Source organism: Aegilops tauschii, chromosome 7 (genome assembly GCF_002575655.3).
Source record: "Aegilops tauschii subsp. strangulata cultivar AL8/78 chromosome 7, Aet v6.0, whole genome shotgun sequence".
NCBI lineage: Eukaryota > Viridiplantae > Streptophyta > Magnoliopsida > Poales > Poaceae > Aegilops > Aegilops tauschii.
Genome location: NC_053041.3, coordinates 97,732,915 through 97,742,589, shown reverse-complemented (window position 1 = coordinate 97,742,589; position 9,675 = coordinate 97,732,915).

Sequence of the window (9,675 nt, the reverse complement as noted above, 5' to 3'; positions counted from 1 at the left end):
CTAGGTATTTCAGTTCCAGGCTTGCATTATTTTTAGAGGCCCAAAGATTCAGTTAACCTTTCTAGGTATTTTGGTTTCAGGCTTTCATTACTTCTAGAGGCCCAAAGATTTAGTTCACCTTTCTAGGTATTTCAGTTCCAGGCTTGCATTATTTCTAGAGGCCTAAAGATTTAGTTAACCTTTTTAGGTATTTCGGTTTCAGGCTTGCATTACTTCTAGAGGCCCAAAGATTCAGTTCACCTTTCTAGGTATTTCAGTTTCAGGCTTGCATTATTTCTAAAGGCCCAAAGATTCGGTTCGCAGTCGTCGGCAAACGGCCCTGCTACCCATGCCGGTGTCGACCTCAACTCACAAGTGTTGGCGTCGAAGGGGTTCCCGGGGCTTGGGCTCTACAGAGCCTTCCTCCAGAGCGACGATGACGAGCTCCTCCCTGGGTGCGTGAGGGGCTCCGGGTTCCCTCCCTATCGTGAATTGCTTCCGTGATGAGTTAGCTCATGCTTTATTTCATGGAGTGTATTTTTTTGTGAAGCTTGATTGAGGACTTGTATATTTAAGTGGGATATCTCATTTGTATGGACAAAGTAAAATTTATCATGTTTTGCATGCTTGATTTGTAAAGATGGTTCGTTTATGTCAATTGTGAGCGGGAGGAGGCCACACAAGAGCCGGCCACACCAAATCCGGCAGGAAATAGGGTCCAAAGTAGTCAAATGATTGAGAAAGAACATTTATTGTCAATCTAACCCTGCCATCCATACACCTCTTTGGTTTAGAGTTAGTTCAGGGTTAGAATCTAACTCTAACCTCTAACCGAGTTAGAGTTCTCCTCGTCTCGGTTCATCGCCATCATACTTTCCCCATTCCTGTGTTTTCAGTATCCTGCGAATCCAAGAGGCCCTTAGACTGGTTTAGGTCCGGCAGTTTTTTATAAACAAGTTATGTCCAAAAATAAACGTGTTATGTCCAAAATTTAATGAACGTACTCCGGTTTCTACGAAAATAATCCAGTTTCATGTAGTAATTCATTTATTTATTGTTCTGCGGGGGGTTTGCATGTAATTCGTGAGGTATGAAATGTAAAGTACCCCGGCATATGCTCCGATTCGTGCATGCACTACGACCTAGATGCTCTATGTCCCACATGTCGGCGAAAGGGAGCACGTGGAAATAGCCTAGGAGTACATATAGCTATAGGAGGATAAATGTGTGAAAAAATATGTACGGTGAAGCGTGGCTGCGGTTCGAAAAGGAGACCTAAAGTGATGACAGGTATAGGTCGCATGCACCCAACTAGTGGTAGTACTAGACATACGACTACTTTTTCCCTAAAAAAAGAGGTACGAGTGCTCAGTACTCCTATTCTATCAACACGAGTCCCATCCGACAACAGCTGGCTCTTCTCCCTCGTTTCACTCTTCTAATTCTAAACTCAGCCGACGCCCGGTGGGCGGGGTGGGGATTTGCCGATGGTCGGTTTGCTCAACTCCGACCCCACCTCAAAGTGAGAGCGTTACGACTGGAATAAAAATGCCATATACTCCCTCCATTTCTAAATATAAGCCTTTTTAGATATTTCAAATGACATACAACATACAGATGTATGTAGACATATTTTAGAGTGTAGATTCACTCATTTTGCTCCGTATGTAGTCACTTGCTGGAATCTCTAGAAAGGCTTATATTTGGGAATGGAGGGAGTACTATACTAATAAAACATTAAGGCCACGAGGCGATGCAGTGCTGGTTACAGGAGGCAAGAAGAAGAGATGCATCCATCGACGACGTCCACCTCCTCGACTCAGGGTGCCGGCCCACCGAACGGCGGCTAAGTAGCAGCGGCTTTCGTGGCCAGGTCGATGTGTTTCTGAACAATGGCGTCCAAAGATTCCAGCCGCTGGAAGAAGGCCAACGTCTTTCTGTCCTCGCTGGCCTTGTAGTGGCCTATGTAGACAATTTCCTCGTAGACGCGGATGTGCAGGTCGACGGGTTCTTGCATGGCGAGGCGCTGTGCGGCGAGCGCGGCCTCGAGGTGCACATTCTTTGTCGCGACCTCCGGCACCTGCAGGGCCACTAGGGCTTGAAAGAGTTCGTCACCATGGAGGCCGATGAGGGTGGCAGGCAATAAGGAGCCTGGGTGCGCGGGCTGGAGCAGTACGGCAAGGTCGTCCGCGCGCTTCTTGACGGTGGTGAACTTGCGGATGGAGTTGACCATCATGTCGTCCATGCGAGAGGCGAAGCCGGCGTCGGCGAGGGCTACGACGCCGGTGGTCACCAGCACCGTCTGGAAACGCTACACGGTGCAGGGCCGCAGGCCAGCACCTTGGATGATTTGGCACAGCCGACTGCCGCTCGCGTCCATCGCCTCCATAGGTGCTTGTGGCTTCTGGTCACTTGGTCTTGGATTGGAGTGAGCAGTGTTGTGCAGAGACTACGAGTAGATGGATTGGAGTGGTGGGGCGCCTTTACATGAGAGTCCAAACTCTGTTGCATTCACATCGTGATGGCTCTATTCCGCTTCTCCAATTAATTTCCTCTGCATGTAATTGAGGATGCATCATTGACAGTTCAATGTCTCGGGAACCGCTACCCTCTCCCTCCTTGGCATTCAAGCACCTATGGAGGCGACTGCCGCTCGCGTCTATCGCGTGTCAGGAGACATTCCCGTCGACGACGAGGTGCCTATGGTGACTTCGTAAATTTCAAGATGATAGTAGTACAATATACTAAATATTGTGCACCGCGACCAAGGTAGAGAGGAAAACGGGAGAACTACGTATTTATTTACGGTGTAGATTCACTCATTTTGCTCCATATGTACTCTGTCAGAGTGTAGTCTAGTCACTTGTTGAAATCTATAGAAAGGCAAATACTCCTTTCTGGTTTACAGGGCTATAGTAGCAAGTACTACAATAGTGGGCTCACATAGCAATTTTGTCTCATGCAAGAGCCTGGCTATATGCGTGCTCCAAGGTTCGCAACTGCCATGTTCGGGTTGCACTTGGCTCTTCGCCTCTTCGAGAAGATGAACAATGATGTTACTACTACTGCTTCTACAATATCGAATCCACTGCTGCATGTCCGTCCACCGCGAGCGGGAGGGATAGCTTGTTGTAGTACTACTAGTATAAGCAAAAGCCTGTCCTTGTCTGCGAGCCACCGTGCGCATGGGCGAGGGAGAAGGCGTGTAGTAGTAAAATCAAGCTTCTCCTGTTGTACGAGTTGACGCGATACATCATAGCACTGGCCCCACATGGTTGCCTCTAAACTTGGCTGAAAGACCCGCAGTGTACAATACTCCATTTGCTGCAACCTCTAACATTTACCCCACCACAAATTAAAATATATATTCCTTTCTTGACCAGATGAGCGTGCAAACTACAATCATCAGGATGACAGGTAGGGCCAGAAGATTATTTTAATAAAAAAAGCATGGAGCCGACCCCAACGATTTAAAGCTTACAGGTACAGTACAAGCTATCCTAGACTACTCTGCACATGAAATTGCCACACGGCGTCCGGGCTGCGCTTGGCTCTTCACCTCTTCGGAAAGTCGAACAATTATGGAGTACTACTACAGTGGAGGAGTACTATAGTATGCTTCTGGCCATCCGACACCGATTGAACTGCTGCATGTCCACCGCGTGCGGGAGGGAGAGCGTGTAGCGAACGAAAGCTTCTCCTACACTACAAAAAAAAGACACATCCGTGACATTTTGGGCCGAAGAAAAAAAAATTCTGTCATACTTATGACACTTCTATGACGATAATTGTGACAAAACCCGGTATCATCATAGATGTGGTGGGGTCCTACTTCTATGACAAAAAATCATGACAGAAAATGGGCTTTTCGTCCTGGGCGGGACGGAGACGCAGCTGCATGACATTCTTTGGGCCGTCCATGACGGAAAAAACCGTGGTAGAAGCGAGGGCGAGGAAAATATCGGGGTGTTCCCGGTTATGGTGGGTGGTCGGGGCCGAGCGATGCGCGTTTCTCTCGTACACGCATGCGCGTGGGTGCGAGGCGTTGGGCTCTAATTGAACCCGAGCGAGGCGTTGGGCTCTAACTGAACCCGAGCGATTGCACTGCAGGCTACGCGTTACTGAACCCGAGCGGTCGATCGATGGTGTTAACTGAACCCGATCGAGCGATTCCTTCGCTACTGCTGCTAACTGAAGCCGATCGATGCTGCCTCTAGATGAACAGTGAGCGTTGCTGGGGGGTTTGGATGAACAGTTCCCGGTGGGGGTGGATGAACAGGACCCCGTGGTGTTGCCTCTGGATGAATAGGAACCCGATCGATCGAGTCGGTTGGGGCTGGATGAACAGGACCCCGTGGAGGGCAGGATGAACAGGACCACCCCGTGGAGGGCAGGATGAACAATAGACGGTGGAGGGCTGGATGAACAGTAGCCCGTGGAGGGGTGGTTGAACAGGAGCCCGTGGAGAGGGCTGGTTGAACAGTAGCCGGTGGAGTAGCGCGCGGTGGAGGCTGGATGAATAGGAGCCCGTGGATGAACAGTGCAGGTGGAGGCTGGAGGAGGTCGACGGTGGATGAACAGTAGCCCGTGGAGGCTGGAGGGGGTCGACGGTGGAGATGAACAGTATCCCGTGGAGTCCCGTTTTGCGGTACGCCACACCCCTCCTGATGAACATGACCCCCGTTTCGACCGTAGCGCTCCAACACAAGTCCGTTTCCTTCGTTTTGCGGTACGCCACACCCCTCCCGAGCAACAGGACCCCCGTTTCGACCGTAGGAGGTCCGTTTCCTCCGTTTTGCGGAACGCCAGACCCCTCCCGATGAACAGGATCCCGTTTCGAACGTGGCCAGTCGAACACAAGGCCGTTTCCTCCGTTCTGCGGTACGCCAGGCCTCGTTTCCATCGGCTGTTCCGTCCAAGCCCTCCCGATGAACACGACGACGCATTCCGTTCCGACCTAGCCGGTTGGCTCCCCATGAACACGACGACGACGCAGTTTCTCCATTCCGACCCAGCCATGTACACGAGCCCTGGCCGTACGTATGCGCGAGTAGGCGTTCGAGACCCTGCCCGTATGTACGTACGTGACCGTATTTTCTTTCTTGCACACTGGTCCTTGTACGTACGTGTACATGCTACGCGCGCGCCTCTACTACGTCACGTGCGCGCCTCTACATCGACCAGTATGTACGTACACGTTCGCGACCAGAATGACAACGCTACGTACGCTTCGACCAGGTGGGTCCCGACCGTCAGGCACTTCCTTGCGTGCAAAGATGTAGCTGGTGGGTCCCAGCAGTCAGGGGGGCGAATCGTTTTTTTTTTGCCCGGACGCACTTTCTTGCGTGCGAAGATGTAGCTGGTGGGTCCCAGCAGTCAGGGGGAAACGGTTTTTCGTGAAACACGGTGGCCCGTCCGGTGGGTCCCCGCTGTCAAGGGGAGGAATAATTATTTTGCGTGTAATAAGGAGGCACTTCCTTGCTGCGGCCGTGGACCCAGCTGTCAGCCTCTCCACGTATAGTCCACGTCCGATGGAAGCCGTTCCTTGACCATGTTGACCACGCCGCACCGAGAGCACCAGGGCGGTGGACAACGGCGAGGCCTAGGAAGGGGACGACACGGAGCCGGTGAAGACGCGGTAGTGGAAGCCCGCGCGGAGAGGAGTATGAGGGTTCACTGGTTCGGCTGCGGTGTGAGGTTGCTGTCGCTGCAGGGCCTGGCCAGCGGTGGGAATAGTAGGGGGCAGTGAGGCCTCCGCAGCAGCATAGCCGGCCATGGGAGGCAGGAGCATGCGGCACGACCGATGCTGCTTTGGGCGGCTGGAGCAAGAAGACCAGAGGTTGAAGAAGCACTAAGGCTGTTGGATGGACATCGTACGGTCACTGGAGCTAGAATCGTTCATATTGACTAAGTTGACAAAGCCCTCCGTCCCCGTCAACTTAGTAGGCCCACAAGTCAGCCACCCACCAAGGTGGGTCCCAACCAGCAGGGGGAGTATTCATTTTTTGTGCGTAATAAGGAGGCACATCCGGTGGGTCCGAGCTGACAGCGGGGGAAACTTTTTTTCATGCAATACGGTGGCCCGTCCGGTGGGTCCCAGCTGTCAGGGGGAAACGTTTTTTTCACGAAATACGGTGGCCCGTCCGGTGGGTCCCTGCTGTCAGGTGGAGGAATCATTATTTTCCATGTAATAAGGAGGCACTTCCTTGCTGCCGTCGTGGACCCAGCTGTCAGCCTCTCCACGTACAGTCCACGTCCGATGGAAGCCGTTCCTTGACCACGTTGACCACGCCGCGCCAAGAGCACCAGGGTGGTGGAGGACGGCGAGGCCTAGGAAGGGGACGATGCGGAGCCGGGGAAGACGCGGCAGTGGAAGCCCGCGCGGAGAGGAGTACGAGGGTTCACTCGTTCGGCTGCGGTGTGAGGCTGCCGTCGCCGTGGAATAACAGGGGGTGTGGGTTAGTAGAGGGATGGCCTGGCTAGCGGTGGGAGTAGTAGGGGGCGGTGAGGCCTCCGCGGCATCACAGCCGGCCACGGGAGGCAGGAGCACGCGGCACGATCGGCGCTGCTTTGGGCGGCTGGAGCAAGAAGACGAGAGGTTGAAGAAGCACCACAACCGTTGGATGGACATCGTACGGTCACTGCAGCTAGAATCGTTTATATTAACTAAGTTGACAAAGCCCTTGGTATGCGTCAACTTAGTAGGCCCACAGGTCAGCGTCCGAAACGGTGCGCCCCAGATGTCAGGGGGAGGAATCATTTTTTGGGCGGCTGAAGCAAGAATATCCGAGATTGAAGAAGAAGCACGACATCCGTTGGATGGACATCCAACGGCCACAGCTGCCAGAACCTTGTGTTGTTGACAAAGCCTTGCATACGCGTCAACTTAGTTTTTTTAAGGGACGCGTCAACTTAGAAGGCCCACAAGTGTGTGGTAGAGAACATATAGCCCATTTGCGATTTGTAAGAATGTACAACCCATTTTTTAATTCTAATGGAATTTACTACAGCCCATTTACAGTTTGTTAAAAGTACAACCCATTTTCTAGCTAGGACAACGATTAATAATTTCAACCAACCGCTCAAAACAGAATTAAAAAAAATTCCCACATTTTTATGGGATCCAAAATATTTTTATCCGAAATTTCTAGTCAGATTAAATATAATTTCAAAATAAAGTTGTATTACATTAAAATCCAACGAAATATTGTGCGCGCAACAAGTAATGAAATTAAAATTTTCAAATTCCGAAACTAATATATTTTTTAAACTAATTACGCGTTTGGTGCATTTTTTTATAGTTACTGCCCAGTTATTATAATTACATCCTATTTATTATTTCTTAAAGTCCATTTTCTTGTTAATCCTAATGCATACCTCCTAGGAAAGTTTGCAGCCTAGCAGGGCAGAGAATAACAAGTTGACCCGGATATTGTGTACAACTGTCGGCCCAGTTGCATTGCTGATGTTGAAGAAAAGGCCTTTGTAGTACAGTACAACCTAACATGGCTACTCAGCCCACATTCAGCGACGCCAGAAAGGCCCAAACAAGGCTTCTGTACTACTTTTTGAAGTCACTCAGCTCAATTAATAACTTAAGAAAAAATTTAGATTACAGTGGAACCTAATTAAAAGCTGCCACGAGCAAAGAAATAATTCAACGGGTCCCACTCGTGCATGTGTGCGTGTGTGCATGTGTGTGTGTGAGAGAGAGAGACCCATCAGTCGATGCTCGTAAATACATCTTTTAGCCATATGCATTGCTGATGCTCAGTAAAAACTTATATAATTGACACAATCATATAGAACATCATAGCACACTGAACTTGCATACAAAAATTTCACGCAGGCGGCACAATCAGGATGGAAGCAGTGGATCGCTACGGGTAGGGCTATGTTGAAACCAACGAACTCGTACATAACGGTTCATCGTCTTTATCAATGACAGGGAAATATCTTGAATGTTGTCCAAAGAAAACAGACAGACAACACAATAAGTTCTGCTAGCACATTAAGTTGACGTACAACCCTTTCTAAAAAAAAGTTTAGGTACAAAATTAGAACATGTCACAATCAAATGTACTGGCACATCAGTGCTTCACACCCATAGCTCGGATTTAACTAGTATCTGACAAGATTCATTTGTTACCTCAAATTAGAGCACATCCAGGCAGCCAGCCCTGCCTCTTCTCCCAAAGAAGCAGTGGCCTCCGCCGCACGATGGAGTAGGCCCTATGCCATCCATCGTTCGGAGCAACATGGGAAAGTCTGACGTTGACTCCTATAATGGACGTCGTCGACGGACCCTGGCACCAGCGGCAGCGGCAGGACTTCGATTGATGGATTGACCACTTCTTCGACATGCACGAACACTCGATACAGGTACATCCATAACGTGGTCCGCGGTGGGCTTGGTGGCGACGAATAGTACAACCCCGGATCCTGCACCGGTATCTCAACACCAATCACCTTCAGTATGGTGGACGGCTTCTTCATCCATGCCATAACCGTCAGAGCCCAGCTGTCTGGAGGAACAAACATACTTACGAGCTCACCTCCAAGGTCGTTGATAAGCTCATTCATGGACTCGCTGTTCCAAGAACGTCGAGGCATGCCGTGGAAGGTAAGCTTTGTTAAAAACTCAAGCTCAGAGGGCACCGAGCCCCATCCTGGGTGCCACCGATCAAAGCTCACCAGCGCACCATCGCAGAACAAACGCCGGGAAGATTCGAACACACGACTGCAGTCGAAAGTTGTCTGGAACTTGACGAAGAAATCAGCCGGTGGCAGACAGACTTCGACGAGAAAGTCACTTATTTGGATGCCGTGCGCAATGCCAAGAGCTTTGACAAGGTCATCCGGCGAGACGGGAGGCCGGTCGCCGTTGATGGTTACCATCAGCACTTTGCCGACAAACTGGTCGTCAAGCGCCGCCATGCCACTGTTGAGCGACAGCACGCAACGACCAAAGGCAGGACGGACCTCAGGATCTCCGGCTCGGACATCCGCGTTGACCGACGACATGATAGTGAGCTTGAGTACAGGGAGTACAGGAGGGGGATTTGGGGGAACTCGAGTAGGAATCGAGACTCCAGAGGTGGGGGAGGGGCGGGAGAATGGGGATGAAAAGGTAGCTTGAATTTCGAACACGCGCCAATATGCTCTCGGCGCGCAAGCGCACGGAAACACCGTGGCGCCCACATGTCGGCCTAAGAGTCCTTATTCTTTCTTTTTTGGAGAGCCCGACCTTTTTTTGAGGATCTTTTGAGAGCCCGGCCTGAGAGTAATAATTGACCTGTTTGGCATTGTGTTACTACTCGGCCCATATTCAACGACACCTCACTGGCCCAAACAAGTGTACATCATCGAAAAGACAGTGAGCTCAAATTATATAACACTGGAGAATGGTGATGCCCTCATTTAGCCCACCAGTAGTTCGAGACAATAAACAGTTCGAAACAACGATATATACAACATTCAAACACTGACTAGTGACTACTACTGACATAAACAGCAAGACATGATAGTTCATAAGAAGTCTTGCTACACCACCAAAACGCACCCATCTGCAGCGCTCAGACTCTCGTGATCCGGAAGAGAATGACATTCTGAACAGAGCCAACTATTACATAGTAAGAGTGACATAGACGAGGATGACCAAATGACAAGGAATATGCATAACAAAAGAAAGAACTA